This window comes from Sturnira hondurensis, unplaced genomic scaffold, assembly GCF_014824575.4.
Source record: "Sturnira hondurensis isolate 20B ecotype Veracruz unplaced genomic scaffold, ASM1482457v3 Scaffold0005509, whole genome shotgun sequence".
NCBI lineage: Eukaryota > Metazoa > Chordata > Mammalia > Chiroptera > Phyllostomidae > Sturnira > Sturnira hondurensis.
The window spans coordinates 62,929-81,177 of record NW_028078140.1 but is presented as its reverse complement, the minus strand read 5'-3'; the positions used below and the strand labels follow the sequence as shown (position 1 = coordinate 81,177).

The 18,249-nt window shown below is 36.2% G+C and overlaps 1 non-coding gene across 1 annotated transcript; it reads right to left on the bottom strand.

The window, feature by feature from the left end:
* Positions 1-7,505: 7,505 nt before the first annotated feature.
* On the bottom strand, positions 7,506-7,640 carry LOC118987924 (small nucleolar RNA SNORA8). The gene has a single exon (XR_005066682.1). It is a non-coding gene; the product is annotated as a small nucleolar RNA SNORA8 (small nucleolar RNA).
* Positions 7,641-18,249: the final 10,609 nt, after the last annotated feature.

Genomic DNA, 18,249 nt, shown 5'->3' with positions numbered 1-18,249 from the left:
CCCATTTTTAATATAGAAATACTTTTGTTAATTTCAAGTAATTCTCAGGAATATTAAGAATTAATGTAATGTTCTGAAAATCTGGGGTTGAGTGACCTACTTATTTTCAAATAAGTGCCACCGCCACTTATTTCCTCTGACAGAAAGTAATGCAAGTCAACCTCCCTCCACCTGAATTTCTCCATTTGTGGAACATGTAGCCTAAGATGGTAGGTTGTTTTCCAAGTCAAGTTTTCTATAGGACTCTATTACAAATATCTTGCAGGCATTCCTGAAGGCTTTCATGAATTTAAGTGACCTTTTAATTTATCTTCTACCATAGTTATTTAACCTAGTACCTAACTTAGAACTAAAAACTTTTAAAAATCTTTATTAGTAGCACTCAGTACAAAACTTGAAACAAATACACTCTTCTAAATATTATTTACTTTGTCATGTTTCTTATATTTCCAGAAGGTGGGTGGAATGAAAACAAGCAATAATTATGCAAAAATTTAACAACAAAGAGAAGTAATTGTAGGGGACCAGTTTGTTTTAGTCTGGCGAATGTGACTCAGCTCAGTATGGAAAACCTATAGAAGTGAAGTGGTGGGCAGGAGCCAGAGCTTCAAACTGAGTTTTCCTGTGGGAATCAGCCCTAGAAAATGCATATAGACTGTTATGGCTTGCTTTTGCTAAAACTTCATCACCCTGGTCTAAAACAACAAATGTGTATTGTCTATTTTCAAGGTAATTTCCAAAGCCTGTGTGAATTTTACCAAGGACAGAGCTAATCAGTTCATCACCATTCCCCTTTGTATGTTATTTTCATTTCCTTTTTTTAATTTTTTTTCATTTCCTTCATTGTACCTAAAATGTAGACAATAATATTCTATGTAATTCATAATAACTCTTTCTCTGATGTAAGACCCTAAGAAAGCAATAAAAGCCTGTCTAGACAAGAGTGGTGGCACTCCCCTCTTGAGGGAGTGGCTGAGGCATCTATCCACACTCTCCCCTCAGGAGAGTAACTGTGCCGTTCCCTTTTTATCCACAGGACTATTATCACCTGTGCATTATTCTTGTCATCAGCAACAACAGGCAGATTCTGCTTGTGGAGTCCGCCACAAGTAATTTGTCAGGTCATTTCAAAAAATTGTTTTGAATATGCTATTATTTATTACTGGAGGTCATCATGCCTTTTTTCAATGGTCACATTGATTTGTTTTTCATACTAATAAAAGAACCATCAATAAATTCTACAACTGTATTCATTATGAAACCAAATCTACTGTAAAGAGTCTGAATATTTGGAAATCTTAGTATTTTGACTTAAATGTGACTTAAATGTGCCTCACTACAAATGTTTCTTTGTAGTGAGGCACAAACATATGTAAATACCCACACACTCTTAATATCTTCCTTCATAAAAATAATTGAAAACAAATTCTAGTTATACCACCTATTTGAACATATTTTCCTTGTTATTTACATTTTATAAAATAATTTTTAATTCTGTTGTGATTTTTCATTCTCTTTTGCTTCTCCACAATTTATAATAAGCCACAAAGATCAAGTGGTGGTAAAAGGATATGCTGAAGAACTTATTTGTGAAGCTGAAGGACACATACCTCCAGTAACTGCCTGGAGAAAAGGAGATATCACTGTGTTTACCAGTGATTGTTTGAAGAAACACATATCTTATTTCTAGAGGAGTACACACACGGTTTAAACTAATTATCTTAAGTATATCATGGGCATGAAAATATTACAATGAAAGTTATTTTTTAATCCTTATCCAAGAATACTTTTACAAATTTTAAAGATAGAGGAAGGGAGAGGCACAGAAAAAGACAGAAACATCAATCAGTTGCCTCCCACACAGACCTGGAAATCAAACTCACAACTTAAGTATGTACCCTGATCAGGGATGGAAACTGAAACCTTCTTGGTGCACAAGACAACACTCCAACCAACTGAGCCACCTGGCCAGGGCTCAATGAAAGTAATTATCTTTATCCTCACCAAAGGATATGCTTATAATTTTAGAGAGAGGCTAAGAGAAGAGAGAGAAGGAGAGAAACATAGATGTGAGAGAGAAACATCAGTTCAGTGCCTCTTGTACATGCCTCAACCAGGGACCAAACTTGCACCTAGGCATGTGCCCTGACCAAGAGTCAAACACATGACCTTTTGGTTTACAAGACAATGTTCCACCCAACTGAGTCACACCAGCCAAGGCTCAGTGAAAGTAATTTTTTATTTAAATGGGCCATTAGAATTTCTGTTAAGGTTTACATTTCAGCATTTGAACATGTGGCCTTCCTTAAATCTTTCTTTCTGGGACTCAGTTTCCTAATTTATAAAACAAAATTACTGAAAACTTGAAAAGTTTTAAATGATTCATTTTTTAAGTAGCAGAATCACTTTACAGTCTAAAGTGAAACTATCAATTAAATGAAATCATAAGGGAAGCTAATATATTAAGTCAATGAAAGAGAACTTCTGGCATCGGTAGAGTGTTAGGCCTGGGAGACAAGGGCTGCCTTTCCCACAGACGGGGTCTGGCACTTCTAGGGAGCCCTGGGGATATTACAAAACGAAGCTGACAATCTGTGAAATAAGATCTTTCCTATGATTTCTCTGGGCTTGGCATTCCTAACTTCCACGATAGTTCAGGTACTAGATTAAATTATAAATATATCAACATTTGTGAATTTCTTTTGACTAAAGTTTTTGCTCTAGTCTTTATTAGAGTGAATAGGAGATGGACATTGCAGCCAGAAAGCTGAGATTCAGATCTACACTTCATTTTCTAGTAATATGAACTTGTGCAAGTAAGTTAACTACTGTTGACAGAGTTCCTTCATTTGTATATGGGGATAATTATATTTCCTACAACTAGGGTAGCTGTGGGGATTAATTTCAACTATTGACATTTTAAACATGTAGAATAGTAACTAATACATTTATGTATTAGTTTACAAGTCCAGTAAAGTTTAGCTATAATTTTTTCCTTTCATACATAAATTAGATATTTAATAAGACAAATACTCACTGAAATAGTTGAGAATGACAGCATGTTTACTTGTTAGTGTAAGCTCAAAGGTAAATTATACGGTTATGACTTGGGGCATGGCTGTTGGGATTATCAGCTTGGGTATCACAAAAATCACCATTCTTGATCTAGTACCTCGGCACTTTAAATGTTATAATTCAATGTTTTTATATTTCAAATATTGTATACATATAATAAACAAATATTGGGAAGGTGAATATTATATTTAGTAATCATTTTTTGCATAATCTAAGAATAAAAACTGCTATTAGTATAAACAAATGCAAAAAACAGCTTCTCTCCTTGCCGAATTTTGCCTTTTTTGTATTTTATTAAGTAAGGGGTAGGGAAATAAAGCTGCAGAAGAAGGTATGTGCAATCCTGTGCAAAACCTCACACACCCTGTTAAGTCATACCCTGTTCATTTTTATGCTAAGAGTAATATGCTAACAAGCACCTCAAGGTCTGGGCCGTTCTTTCTAAATGCTATTCTTGCTAAATGCTAAAATGGAGCACAGTGTTTTTTTAGCTGCAGCTGCAGCCAGATGAGCTTGTAGCCAACTGCAAAGAAGAAATACAAACAGAACTAAGAAGGAACCACTGAATACAAGAGTGATGTTGTGATCAGACTGGTTTTGAAATTTGCACTCTAATTGTGATAAATAAAACTGAAGGGGCAAATATCAAATTAGGGGAATTCCTTAGGTTGCTGAGCTGTTCTTTGGTGGGGCTGAGGGGAAACCAAGAGCGACCCCATGGTTTCTAGATACAATAGTAGGGAGTGGGTCATCACACTATTCCATGACACCAAGGACGTGTCAAAAGACATATTCCAACTTTACCCAGGACAATTGTATACTGTGGGAATAGCTTCCAGCTCTTCAAGCTGTACAAATGCAATACAGCTTCCCCCCCCCCACCCCTTTTAGGAGGGCAGCTCCTTCAGGATGGTCAGCATACAGTTCTCTCTTCTGGAACTTTGAGAATTGGCTATGCAGTACATCGTCATCAAGGCCGACATGAATGTCAAGTTGTCAGTCCACTGCAAGTAAAAAAAAGTGTCCCGCTGACTGTAAACCCCAAAGATAAATCATGTTGCAATTGCATTTACATATCCTGAAAGGAATGCCTCTTTTTTCGATATTATTGCAAAATAAATTAAAATACATCAACATATAAATATACGATGTACGTCATGATGGTTTGATTTACTTACATATTGTGAAATGATTACCAAAATATGTTAGTTAATATCCATTGTCTCACATAGATACAATAAAAAGAAGTAAACAAAAAATTCTCCTTCTGATGAGAACTCTTAGGATCTCTACTCTTTACAACTTTCCTTTATATATTACAACAGTGCTAACTATAGTTGTCATGTTGTACATCAAATCCCTGTAACCAGTCTCTCATGGTCATTACTGCTTGGGTGTTCTATTCAAGAACAACATGTAATTGTTATTAAGTGGTTTTATTTTCTTCTAACAAGTAAAGGAGATGGATTGACATCCAAAGCTCTGCCTCTTGTATGGAGGCTTAGCCATTGCTTATATACAACACTTGGTTATGTAATTACACGTTGCTTCAGAGTTTGCACACTAACAATGCATGCTATTACATAAGTCACATGTTCAGAAAATGGCAGGGATTTCTTTCTCTGGGCAGGAATTTTACTATTATAATTAGGGTAGATCATGCTAAGGACACTGGAAAGACTACTGCATAGACTCAGCTTCTTAGTTCTGTTTGTATTTCTTCTTTGCAGTTGGCTACAAGCTCATCTGGCTGCAGCTGCATCTAAAAAAAAACACTGTGCTCCATTTTAGCATTTAGCAAGAATAGCATTTAGAAAGAACGGCCCAGACCTTGAGATGCTTCTCCTACCTATCTAACATCCCCAGTATTTATTTATTCTACCACTGGAAGTTCTTACCACTTGACCACTTACTTCCCATTTCCCTGGGAAACCCTACTTCTGGTAACCACAAATCTGATTCCCTTTTCTAGAAATGTGTTGGCTTTTTAAAAGATTGCATATATAAGTGAAATCACATAGTATTCGTCGTTATCTGTATGACTTATCTAACTTAGCGTAATGTCTTCAAGTTTTATCTATGTTATTGCACCTGGTAGGATTTCCTTTTTTTAATGGCTGGACAATACCCCATTGTATGTATACCAGAACCTCTTTACCCATCTATGATGAATGCTTAAGTCATGAGATGTTGGGATCAAGGTCCTGAGTGTTTTAAGAAATATAGCTGTACATCTACTATTATATAATCATAAAATTTTCAAGGGTGAAAACTAAATAAAGACATTTTATGTAAACTGAGAGTGCTTGTGAACTATAACATTATTTTGAAGAAATTTCTAAAGTATACTTTTTAAAAAAAGAAAAGATCTTCAAAGAATGGTTGAGATCCAAAAAAGAATATAACATAGAATTTTAAAAATTTGATGAATATGTAGGTGATATTAAAGTATATTCTGTATTAAATACTAATGTTTAAAAGTGGCACTGAATAGAAATTATATAATTAAATATTACCTAACAGTGGAATATCATTTGGAAAAATGGTTTTTGAAAGTGTTATAAATTTATATATACCTGAGTTGAGGGATTGGCTAATCTGTTAATCTCAGGTTTTTAAAACAATAAATGAAGGAATATCAAAAGTAATTAGAAAAAATTTAAATATAGTTAAAAATTTAAATTAGAAAGATGATAAAGATGGATATCACAAAACCAACAAATACTTTTTTTTAAATAAACGGTAAGAAAGGAGTAAAAATTTAACAGCTAATTTGCAAAAAAAATGTAAATATACTAAGATAAAAATCAATTTCTCAAGAGAGTGGAAGGGAGAGAGAGAGACAAACATCAATTGGTTGTCTTTAGTTCCCACTCTGACTGAGGATCCAACCCACACCCTAGGCATGTGCTGACCAGGAGTTGAACTGATGACCTTTTGGTTATGGCGTGACATTTCAACCAATTGAGTCCCACAGGCTAGGGCATGACTTCATTTCTTAATTTAAGAAATACAATTACAGCTCTGGCTGGTGTAGCTCAGTGGATTGAGCACAGGCCTGTGAACCACATGATCATGGTTCGATTCCCAGTCAGGGCACATGCCTGGGTTGCAGGCCAATTCCCAGCAGGGGACTCATGAGGAGCAACCATATATTGATATTTCTCTCCTTCTCTCCTTCCCTTCCCCTCTAAAGATAAATAAATAAAATCTGTAAATAAATAAATAACTATTACAAATATATTTTAAAAAGAAATATAATTACAGAGACAAACAAATTAATTGTAATCAGTGAAGACATGTGAACATGTTTAAAGGAAAAAGTATTAACTATGCCCACCTTGTGTCAAGGGTTCCCAGGACTACCTCTCCCTTACTCCATCCTGGAGATGGGTGGGAAAAAGTGTCTACTTGAAGACTAAACCAGCCAGCCTGGGAAAGGAGTTTTATTTCAAAGTGGGCAAACCTGCTTTCAGTCTTTTGGGTATACACAGAAATGAAATTCCAGAAATGAAATTGTTGAGTCAGACAGTAATTCTATGTTTAATTCTTTGAGGAACCACCATCCCGTTTTCTACAGTGACTGCCCCATTTAATCTTCCCACCAACAGTGCACCCGTGAACAAGGGTTCCAATTTCTCCACATCCTTGCTAGCACTTGTTTTCTGGGTTTGGTTTGGTTTTTGATAGTAGCCATCTTGATGAATGTGCTGTGTTAGGTCACAGGATTTTGGCCTGAAGAACCACTGTCAAATATACACCGCTTGTGTTCCCACTTTCTTCTCACTTGCTTCTCAGGGAATCTGGCCCAAGCTGGGCTCCTGGGATCATACTCCTAGCAGCTGGTCCAGAGGCCATGTGCTGACATGGCGGCCTAACTGGGAGGGTGGACATCACCCCAGAAAGGAGGGAGGGGTTTGCCCACTTCTCTTTCCTTTGCTGAGCCTCCCTTTACTCCTTTGAAATAAAACTCCTTTCCCAGGATGGCTGCTTAGTCTCCAAGTAGACACCCTTTCCTACCCATCTTCAAAAGGAAAAAAGGAAAAATTAAACTGGAAGGCGCCATATAAGGAACCTTTAAAAGACTTTCTATGGCAGGGTCTCCCCCTCCGCACTGCATCCACTGTGGCCAAGTCCTTCTCCATGTGGGGTGGAGGGGGTGTCTTGGGCACCACGGGGTGTTGTGCAGCACTCCTTACCCTCACCTACTCCTCACCATGACTAAGAGGACCCCCTAGTCATGGCAACCAGAGATGTCTGCCACATTGCCAAGGTCTTCGTAAGCTCATATGAGGCTGGGGAGGCACTCTCCTGGGGCCCTTATTTAGGTGTCCACCATATACCTTGGTCATCAAAATGAATGGTACTAAAGCAATATTTTAACAATTCAAAATGAATGCAAAAAACTCATTGTGAACAAAATGTCAAAATGCTATATCAAAAATACTGGGTTTAACATGCACAGAAAGGCCAAGAAAACCAATGCTGCTGGATATTGAATTTATTGCACTCTCCTTTGAACACTCAGCAGCAATAAAGTGCTGAATGCTGCACCATGCAGTGCAACAAAATGTCAAAATTTTACGTAAATGCAGTGTTGAATGAACAGTGCTGTGTCAAGCCATTTTGGAGACCAAGGCAAAATGACATATGCCTCACTTATACATGTTTTTATGTCATTTTTTAATGCTTAGCTTTTCCCCTAGAACATTAAAGTGGTTAAAAAATATTGATTGAATGTGGGAGGTGGGGATGGGTAGGGCTGGGAAGAATAATGGGGGGAAATGGGGACAAGTGTAATTGCACAACAATAAAAAGGGGGAAAATATTAATATACTGAAAATGAATTGTATTAAAACTGGACCAGAGGGGAGAGGGGAGAGAATCATAGGGGAAAAGGGAATGGACTCACATGAACAAGTATAAAAGACACATGGACAATAACTAAGGGTGGGGGGTGGAAAGGGGGAGGGAGGCGGGGAGCATGGGGTGGGGGGCGGGCAGGGTTGGGAATATAAGACAGAAACCTGTACTTGAACAAGAATTAAATAAAAATTAAATTTAAAAAAAATAAAATTTACAGTAGTTTGAGATTAAATATTCTATTTGTAACCCTCCAAATATCAATTCACTCTGGTATGATTCTTCCAGAGTACAGAAGGAAATGTTTTTCAACCTTAAATAATAAAAGATATTATAAGAAAAATATTAAGGATAACTTCTACAAAATACTGTCCACCTCTAACCATAGACATTGAGAATACTGCTGAAAAATCATGATTTCAATTGATGTAGTAAAAAATATTTGATTTAATTTATCATCTCTGCATTATTAAAAAAAAAAACCATCTTGTCCTGGCTGGTGAAACTCAGTTGTTTGGAGCATCATCGTATAGCCAAAAGGTTGCAGGTTCAATTCCTGTGTTAGATCAAACACACCTAGGTTGTGTTTTGATCCCCAGTGTGGCATAGGTATATGCAATCCCAGGTCCAGGTATATACAATCCCTGATAAGGAGCCAATTTCCGTCTGGGTGCATACAGGAGGCAACCAATTTGTGCTTCTCTCTCACATGATGTTTCCCTCTCACCCCTCCTCTCTCTAAAAGCAAACAACAAAAAATGTCCTCTAGTGAGGATAAAGAATTTTAAAAAATAAAAGATCTAAATGTCTTAAGTATAAAAATAAGCCACTAAAATGTTTTTATAAAAATATCTTTGTACAGAAAAAATGTACAGGAAATAATATTTTTAATATAAAATGTTAGAAATATTCCTTTTGAACAGAGAAAGATTATATTTACTAAATGCTGTAATAAAAGGTCTTAGCTGGTACAAAAACGACAAAAGAGTTATGAATTTAGATGAAATACATACAATGGTATGATTATATAACAGGATTTTCCTCACATATAATCCAAAATAATCTACAAATATACTATCAGAAATTATGAGTTTAGCAAGAGCATTGCTTAGAATATCTTTTCTTAAAATATATTTTATTGATTATACCATTACAGTTGTTTTATTCCCCACCTTCTTTCCCCTCCACCTTGCACACCCCTCCCCCACCATTCCCCCTTTAGTTTATGACCACGTGTCTCAAGTTCTTTAGATTCTATATTTCCCCTACTATTCTTGCCCTCCCCCTTATCTATTTTCTACCTACTGTCTATGCTATTTTCTGTGCCTTCTCCCCCTTCTCCTCCCACTCCCCTGTTGCTAACCCTCCATGTGTTCTTCATTTCTATGGTTCCACTCCTGATCTAGCTGTCCTCTTGGTTTGCTTTTGTTTTAGGTGTGGTTGTTAATAACTGTGAGTTTGCTGTCCTTTCACTGTTCATATTTTTAATCTTCTTTTTCTTATAAAAGTCCCTTTAACATTTCATATAATAAGGGCTTAGTGATGATGAACTCCTTGAATTTGATCTTATCTGAGGAGCACTTTATCTGTCCTTCCATTTTAAATGAAAGCTTTGCTGGATAGAGCAATCTTGGATGTAGGTCTTTGGATTTCATGACTTGGAATACTTCTTTCCAGCCCCTTCTTGCCTGTAAGGTCTCTTTTGAGAAATTCGCTGACAGTATGATGGGTACTCCTTTGTAGGTGACTGTCCCCTTATCTCTTGCTTCTTCTAGAATTCTCTCCTTCATTTTAATCTTGCCTAATGTAATGATGATGTGCCTTGGTGTGTTCCTTCTTGGGTCCAACTTGTTTGGGACTCTCTGAGCTTTCTGGATTTCCTGGAAGTCTATTTCCTTTGCCAGACTGGGGAAGTTCTTCTTTATTATTTGTTCAAATAAGTTTTCTACTCATGGTTGCTTCTTTTCCCCTTCTGGTACCCCTATAATTCAGATGTTGGAACATTTGAAGATGCCCTGGAGGTTCCTAAGCCTCTGCTCACTTTTTTTGAATGCTTGTTTCTTCATTATTTTCTGTTTGGATGTTTCATTCTTCCTTCTGGTCCACTCCATTGATTTGAGTCCCAGTTTCCTTTCCATCACTATTGGTTTCCTGGACATTTCCCTTCATTTCAATTAGTTTAGCCTTCATATGTTCCTCTAATTTGTGACTAAAATCAACCAGTTCTGTGAGCATCTTGATCACCAGTATTTTGAACTGTGCATCTGAGAGGTTCACTATTTCTTTTTCGCTTAGAGTTATCGGCTCTGGGGCTTTGAGTTCTTCTTGAGCCATATTTTGGACTGTTTCTGCCTGTTATGTATGAGGGGCAGAGCCCTAGGTGTTCACCAGGGCTGGGCAACTCAGTCCCTGGGTTGTGATACTGTATGTGGGGGCGGGGTCAAAGGAAAGCAATGGTGGTTCCCTCTGCAGCCTCCTGCCACTAGGGCCCGTGCAGTCCGCCCCACTGTGCGGGAAAGTGTGACCTCGGGTCAGCCCACTGCCTTGCGCACTCACTGGGTTCACCCACTGGGGCCTGCGTGGTCTAGCTCATTGTTCACTCCTCTCCTGATTTATCTGTGTGCGAATTTGTAACCCAGGTCAGCCTGCCCCACACCCTCATTGGGTCCATGCTGCTACCAGCTGCCTGCGTGCCTGGGTCAGGGTATCTTTCCTGCCCGACCCTGCTCCACTGCTGGCTCTGCCCCTCTTACCATCCCAGTTGAACTGTCCGTTGCTGTTGGACTTTCGTATAGTTCATTTTTCTGTTCTTTGGCTGCACCTTTGTTTACTAAACCTTTGTTGTATTCGAACTTGGTTGTGGGAGAAGGCACAGTGATTCCACCTACACCTCCATCTTGGTGGAAGTCCTGCACAGGATATCAACAAATAAAAATATTTTTTTCTGCACTCCATCAATATAATAACTAATTTTATTGTCATAATGATACTTCTTTTTTGAATTAAATAGTTTTATTTTATTTTAATATGTTTTACTGATTATGCTGTTATAGTTGTCTCATTTTTTCCTACCCTTTATTCCCCTCCACCGTCTACTCTCTGCTCCCACCAGCATTTCCCCACCTTAGTTCATGTCCATGGGTCATACATATAAGTTCTTTGTCTTCTCTATTTCCCACATAATTCTTAACCTCCCTTGTCTATCTTGTACCTACCATCTATGCTTCTTATTCCCTGTGCTTTTCCCCCATTCTCTCCTCTATCTTGTCCTGCTGACAAACCTCCATGTGATCTCCATTTTAGTGATTCTGTTCCTGTTCTAATGGTTTGTTTATTACACTTTTGTTTTCATAATTTTAGGTTTGGTTGTTGATAGTTATGAGCTTGCTGTCATTTTATTGTTCATATTTTTAATGTTCTTTTCTTATTTAACTCCCTTTAATATTTCATAGTAAGGGCTTGGTGGCAATGAACTACTTTAATTGACCTTACCTGGGAAGCACTTTATCTGCCCTTCCATTGTAAATGAAAGCTTTGCTGGATAAAGTAATCTGGGATGTAGGTCCTTGCCTTTCATGACATTGAATACTTCTCTCCAGCCCTTTCTTGCCTACAAGGTTTCTTTTGAGCAATCAACTAATAGTCTTATGGAAACTCCTTTGTAGGTATCTGTCTCCTTTTCTCTTGCTGCTTTTAGAATTTTCTCCTTGTCTTTAATCTTGGGTAATGTAATAATGAGGTGCCTTGGTGTGTGCTTCCTTGAGTTCACCATTCTGGGGACTCTCTGAGCTTCTTGGACTTCCCAGAAGTCTATTTTCTTTGCTCTAGTAGGGAAGTTCTCCATCATTATGTTTTCAAAAAGTTTTCAATTTCTTGCTCTTGGTCTTCTCCTTCTGGAACCCCTGTGATTCAGATGTTGGAACATTTAAAGTTGCCCCAGAGGTTCCTAAGCCTCTCTTTTGTTTTTTTGTTTTTTGTTTTCTTTGTTGCTGTTGCTTTTTTTTTTAATTCTTGTGTCTTCATTCTGTTCTTATTGAATGTTTATTTCTTCCTTCTGGTCCAAACTTTTGATCTGAGTCTTGGTTTTCCTCCCTTCACTATTGATTCCCTACACATTTTCCTTTATTTCACTTTCCATAGCCTTCACTTTTTTCTCATTTTTCAGCAATCCTTAACTGTTTCTCTGAGCACCCTGATTTCTAGTGTTTTGAACTGTGCATCTGATAGACTGGCTATCAATTTGTTGCTTAGTTGTGTTTTTTCTGGAGTTTTTATCTTTTCTTTCATTTGGGCCAGATTTCTCTGTCTTGGTGTACCTGTTACATAGTAAGGGGAGGAGCCTTAGGTATTCACCAGGGCAGGGCAACCCACATAGCTGTTGTGACACTGTAAGTGGGGCAGGAATCTGAGAGAGAACAATGCCACTTGATCACCTCTCCGCCAACTTTCAATCACTTCCTCCACTACTCACGCACAAATTTGGCCCTTCTGGTGCTGTTACCCAGGTGGATGGTTTTGTATAGGACCCTATGGTTCTCCTCATGGTACTCTCCTGTGAGGCTGGGAGTTTCTCCTGATGCCTCAATCCCCAAAGGTTTTTCCAGTCAGAGGTTTTGAGGCTTTATTTCCTGGTGCTGGGACCCTTGGTTGTGTGACCTCTCTCACTCCCCAGTTGTTCCTTCTGACTTATTGGCACTCAAATGTGGGACTCCTCAGCCTACCTGCCACCTCCTGGTCCACCTTGATCCTCCAGCCACCACTTTGCCATGAGTCCTGTCAGTCCTGCTGTCCATCTCCACCCCTCCTACTGGCCTGGATGAATGTTTTTTCTTTAACTCCTTGGCTGTCAGACTTCTACACAGTTTGATTTCCTAGCAGTTCTCGTTATTTTTTGTTTTTAAATTTGTTGTTGTCCTTCTTCTGGCTATGCAATGAGGCAAGGTACATCTATCTACATCTCCATCTTGGCTGGAAGTCCTAAAAATGATACTTTTTAAAATAGTGAGAAAGTATAAGTTAGTTAAAATAAATCTAAAAAACACATTATTGTTGACTACAAGTATAATATTGCACACCAGATGTCTAGAGCTTATTCATCTCACTGAACTTAAATTTTTACCTTTTGATTAGTAACTAAAATTTTGTGAAGGAATGAAGGACATTGGGTATGTTCTTAATTCCTAGGGTATGAAGGACATAGGAGCAGTGACTACTTTTATTCAGTTTTATTTTTCATGAAGAGAAGCAGTATAAGGTGGCAGTGAAAACGGATCAGATACATGGATGAACATGGTGACGTGCCTGCTTTTCTGAAGGAAAGAAATCAGAAAGATGAAATAGAAAGTAACAAATGGTTCCCTCTCTCTCAGGTGACAAGTATAAATGGGATTTGCAAATGCAGTGAAGCAATTTGCCTTTAAAATAAGAGAAGCAGTATTTCTTTAGTTTACATGAGGAGAGGTGGCGAGCTAAGAATGGGTATATCAAGAGATACCTCTAAGATAGGAATTTGAGGAATTTATAGTCTGGCAATTTGTCTTTTCTCTGTAGAGTAGAAGATTTATGATTTTGTAGGAGGAGGGTATGCTATGAAATAAAGTAGGTGACTTGAAAAGAGTAGTAAATGCTCAGAGGGGTTTTTTGGTAGTTTTTTTGTTTGTTTGTCTTTTCTGTTATTGCTCAATGGGATCTGAAGTAACAAGGACAATTTGTCCCCAAGAAATCTAGACAGGACCACTCCAGATATTTGTGGGGGAGACGTGAGAAGAAAACAGTCCAAGTATGTTGAACAGAAGAACAAAGATGTAAAAAAGCTGAGAATTCTGGAAAGAAGGTGGTAGAAGTCATGAAACTTCGGATCTTGGCTGTGAAGGGAAGAGAATGAAACTAGAAGGATGTTGGAAAGAAGAGGTGGACTCCCAGGAGTGTAGTTGAAGTCAAAATGAGAAGATGAGAAAACAGTAGAGAGAGGAGATCTTGCTTTAGAGTGTGGTATGAGACATTTCTAATAAATTATAAGTAATGGCACAACCTATGTTAATGAGTACCTGTTATGACAAGAGTAGAAAGTGGTTGGAGATACAGGAAACCAAGTAACCAAGCTCATGATGTGAAATATTACGTGTTAAAAATCACTTGGCTGAATTAGAAGAATCCTTTCCTGACAGATTCAGTGAGCCTCATGAGATGCCCCCTATATTGTCAGTAATCTATAAGCTATGGTTTCAGCAAACCCAAAGTCATATTTAACTGTGCATAATAAATATTTTAATAAAACAAAATAAGATCCACAATTTAAGAACAGAATTTGTTTATCTTAGTATTGCATTTTTGATGTTAGCATATATTTTTTATTTCAGTGATGAAAAAATCAGGAAAGATGTGATGAAAGCACTTATACACAGTATTCAAGTAAAGAAATAAACATTACAGATAGGCTTAAAGACTGTTCATTCCTCTTCTTTTCTACCAATCCACAACTCCAGCCTACTTGCCATTATGCTAGTTTGATGTTTATGATTACCTTGCATGGTCACATAGTTGACTTACTTTAATGAAACTTTTTATTTTGAGATAATTGTTGATTCACATTTGGTTGTTAGGAACAACACAGAGAGATCTGGGGTACCATTTATACAATTTTCCCCAGTGATAACATATTTCAAAATTATAGTACAATATCACAATTAGAATACTGACATGTAAAGATCAAAAAAAATTTCATCACTACAGGGATTCTCATGTTGCTCTTTTTAAAGCCATGCTTGCTTTCCTCCCATTCTCACCCCTCCACATACACCACTCACTAAAAACTTGGTAACTACTAATTTTTTCTCTATTTCTATAAATTTGTCACTTCAAGAATGTTATATAAATAGATTTATATAGTATGTAGCTTTAGGGATTGGGTTTTTAATTTTATTATTTTATTTTAATTGTTGTTCATGTACAATTTTCTGTCTTTTACTCCCATCCCAGCCCACCCCCCAGTGCTCCCCACCTCCCTCCCATTTCAACCCCCCCCTAGTTTTTGTCCATGTGTCTTTTATACTTGTTCCTGTAAACCCTTTCCCTTAAATCCTTCCCCTTTTCCCTTGAAATTCTCTCCCCTTCCCCCTGTGGTCCCTGTCAACCTGTTCTCTATTTCAGTGTCTTTGGTTATATTTTGCATGTTTGTTTGTTTTGTTGTTTAGGTTCCTGTTAAAGGTGAGATCATATGGTACTTGTCTTTCACTGCCTCGCTTATTCTGCTTAGCATAATGCTTTCCAGAGCTCCTACCCTTTGCAACAGCATGGAGGAATTGATTTTTTAATTCACCATAATGAATCTGGAGACTCATCTAGATGTTGTGTATTGACATGTTAAAGATCACGTTGTTAAATCAGAAGAATCGGTAACTCTTTGTTGTGTATGTGGCTTGCAACTATTTCTCTTATTCTGTAACTTGTCTTTTCATTTTCTGAGCATGGTCTTTAATAACACAATCATTTTTAATTTTTATGAAGCCCAGTTTATCATTTTTTCTTTGATTGATTGTGCTTTTGATACAAAGTCTAAGAACGCTTTTGCTGGCCCTAGATTCTAATGATGATCTCCTACATTTATTTCTAAAAGTTTGATAGTTTTACATTTTATGTTTAAGTGTGTTGTTCTTTTTGAGTTAATTTCTTTTTGTATAAGGGTTGAGACTTAGGTTAAAGGTCATCTTTTGTTTGTATGTTTGGAAGTACCCAATTAATCCAGCTTTATTTGTTTTAAAGGCTTCCATGTAATTCTTTTGCATCTTTGTCAAAATCAGTTAGGGGTATTTGTATGGTGTTATTACTGAGTTGTTTACTCTGTTCCATTTATATATGTGTCTATGCTCACCATTTGTCAATAGCACACCATCTTTATTGCTGCAGCTATGTATTCAGTCTTTTGTAGGTTGACTCCTCTCACTTCATTCCTCTTTGTCAAAATTGTTTAGCCATTTCAGTTCATTTGTGTTCCCATATAAACTTTAGGAAAAATCTTGTCTATATCTCCAAAAAACAAATCTTGCTGGAACTGTGATATAAATATCAATTTTTGAAGAAATGTCACCTTCATTCTTTTAATTTTTTCAATCTGTTAATGTCTCTTTATTCACATTTTATTTGATTACATCAGAATTTTGTAGAATTCAGCACACAGGTGCTGTATATATTTTATTAAATTACACCTAAGTAGTTTAATATGTTGAACACTTATAAATTGTTTTTTAAATTATTGTGTTCATATGTTCATCATTTGAATATACAAATGTAATTTTAAAAATATTTATCTTATATCTTTCATTCCTACTGAGCTCACTTTGAAATATTTTGGTAGATTTTTTAGAATTTCTACATAGAAAATAATATAATCAGCAAATAAGGAGTTTTATTTCTTTTTTTCCCCAATTAATATGCCTTCTATGTCCTTTCTTACCATATTATACTAGCTAGACATTCCAGTAGTATGTTGAATGAGAGCACAGACACCCTTTCCTTGTTTGCTGTCTGAGAGAAAAAGCAGGTATTCTTTTATCATTACATAGGAAGTTGTATGTATTTTTTCTGTTTATTTTAAAATGTGTAAATTGTCTTCTATTTCTATTTTTCTGATAGTTTTTATTTAATTATAAATGAGTGTTGAGTTTAGTCCAATACTTTTACATTAATTGATATTATCAGGTGACTTTTCTCCTTTAGATGGATGTTAGTACGGTAGTTTCTGCTAACTGATTTTCACATATTGACCCAGTCTTGCATCTGTATAAACTCTACATTGTCATGGACTTATAAACCTTTTTATATTGATGAATTTTACTTTCTAATACTTTGTTAATGATTTTTTTTGTCTATTTTATAAGAGATACTGGTCTGTAGTTTTCTTTTGGGACTCTCTCTGATTCTGATGTTAGGGTTAGCCTCTGCAAAAGAGTGAAGAAACATATGCTCTTCTTTTTTATATGAAATTGTATAGAATTGGTATTAAGTTATTCACTAATATTTTCAATTTTGTCTTGGAGACTTTTTGGAAAATTATGAATTCAACTGCCTTAATAATTTTGGGGTTATTCCAATGATCTATTTAAATTAAGTGAGTCATGTAGTTTGTGTTTTTTTAGAAAAAAGTTAAGATTGACTCTTTTTATTTTAGCCAGCATTACATTTTTCATTTTATCATATATTTTTATTGCAGACTTACAAAGAGATACTGAGAAAGAATAATTAAAATTCTTGTAAGCACTACTTAGATGAAGAAATAAATATAAATATGGTAAAAGACTGTGTTTATTCCTCTTCTTTTTAACTGCTCTCACCTTACATTAATTACCACTACACTGGATGTGATGTTTATTATTTTTCAGATCTTCAAGTAATTGATTTTTTCAAAACTAGTGTTGCTAACCAATGTGATATCCAGATTTATACAGTTAGACTTGGCTGGCATATATTGACAAAAATGATATGGACATGACATTATTTTGTTTCCACAGTTCTCCCAGTGTTTACTCAACTGCCTCAGGTTACTAGCATAGAGGCTGGAAAGAATATAGACATTTCATGTCACGCTCAAGGAGAACTACAGCCCATAATTACTTGGAATGAGGTAAGATCTCAGCTAAAAGTACAGTAATATTAAAAACACTGACAGGTGTATTGACCCACTGAAACAAAGGTAATGATTCTCACATTGATTTATTGCTGCTGAGATTTTTCCTAGCAAGTAACACTTTTTACACTGAAAGGGGTTTGTTTCCTGCTTCTTTTTTTTTTAAAGTGACTATATCTGATTTTGGCTCAGGGCTTTGACAAAGTTTATCCTTTTTCATTTGCTCGGTAATAATAGCTTCATAAGCATAACTGAAATCCTCTAAGGAAAAATTGCTCTTGTCATATATAAATTAAGAGTTTTAGTGGCTAGCAAGAAACAAATTTGAATTAATAACTCAGAGTGTATTAAAAGTAGGTTATTAGCTGATGCAAGAACGGAATGAAAGTTTGCTACTAAAACAAAGTGACATGGAAAAAGTAATTCTGTAAATCAAGACTTAAGTGACTATAAATAGTAACTCTTTATTTATATATCTCACTTCCTTTGGTTCTTTGAGCCATATTCATTCAACATAATTGCTTGTCCAATTTTAAGTTTTTCTTGAAAATAAAATAATCGATCTTAGATTCCAGTATTCTTACAAATAAATAAAACTACTTATACCTGAATGGCATTTTTATGGTAAAATTTAACAAAATACAAAATTTTTGAAAGTTGTTTTTTAAAACCACTTGCCTTATTTTTGT